Source organism: Corvus brachyrhynchos, unplaced genomic scaffold (assembly GCF_000691975.1).
Source record: "Corvus brachyrhynchos isolate BGI_N302 unplaced genomic scaffold, ASM69197v1 scaffold60, whole genome shotgun sequence".
NCBI classification, from domain to species: Eukaryota; Metazoa; Chordata; class Aves; order Passeriformes; family Corvidae; genus Corvus; species Corvus brachyrhynchos.
The window spans coordinates 1,636,972-1,638,060 of NW_008236767.1; the positions used below are offsets into that span (position 1 = coordinate 1,636,972).

Below are 1,089 nucleotides of genomic sequence, written 5' to 3' on the forward strand. Positions count from 1 at the left end.
ATAGTGTGGCAATGTTCTCCTTCATTATTTTTTTTTTCACAGGAGGCAAAAAGGATCTGGTGGAGGTTCCTCTTATCCTTCCACTGTACGTGATCAGTCTCTTTAATAATTGTGCAAGGCAGGACTATCCCACTGGCTCCAGCAGCGTCTTACCCGGAGAGGGTTCGGGTGGATAAATAATTAAAATCCTATCCCTCTGCTTAGCGAAGAGAAAAGAAAATATTGACTCGGATCCTTCTTCTTTTCCATACATCAACTGCACCCGGATTCACCCCGGATAGGGCAGGAGAAGAAGAGGCAAAAAAAAAAAAAATGGGAAAGAAGAGAAAAAGCCCACCCTACTCCGCCCCGGCAGCTCTCGGCTGTCTTCTCCGAAGGCTTTCTGAGCTTTCTGTCTCTGTCCTGGCGAGATGTGCCTATACACAAAGCCGCCTCGCCGCGCAGGATGGAGGAAGCACTGAAGGGCACACTGGTCTCTTTGCTCCCCCTTTATTCCAAGGCTGGGCAGCTTTGCTTCAGATATCCCCGCTCCGGGCATGAAGGTACTGGAAAGAAAGAAAGTTCTTACCTGCTATTTTCTAAGCCTAATGCATCCGATCCGCGTTTAAAAGAACGTAATTTTTAATTTTAAAAAAATGGTCTGTGAGAATTTCACTTCCTCATATTGAGTCCCATCGAATTTTCATACGCCCTTTCAGGAATTTTCCTCTATTTATTTACTTAGCAATCCCAGCCGATGGAAGGGGGAAAAAAATAAAAAGAAAAAGAAAGAAAACCCATATATATGAGATAGGTTTGGATATTGGACCGGAGGAGAGATCAGTCCCAGGAGGATGTTGGTACAGGAAAGGAGGCGGCTCTCGTTGCTCTGCCAGTGCAATGATGGTGCTCACACATGTAGGACTCCTCGGGTGCGGGGTATCCTTTGGTCTCTGGACTAAACTGGCTACAACGCATTCAAGTAAGTTTGCGTGCGGATGCTGAGCATAAACCCCCTTTTTGTAAAGGGGGAAGAAGAAGAAAACAGACAATCCTGATTTTTTTCCCCCCTCCCTTTGCCACAGCTTCAGTTCACGCCGGAGATCTCCG

General features: G+C 46.4%; 1 long non-coding RNA gene across 1 annotated transcript in view; it reads left to right on the forward strand.

The window, feature by feature from the left end:
• Positions 1-739: 739 nt before the first annotated feature.
• The window catches only part of LOC108444978, an 11,817-nt gene continuing 11,467 nt past the window's right edge, over positions 740-1,089 (forward strand). The window contains exon 1 of the long non-coding RNA XR_001859702.1: positions 740-961. This is a non-coding gene — a long non-coding RNA (uncharacterized LOC108444978). The remainder of the gene's footprint in view (positions 962-1,089) is intronic.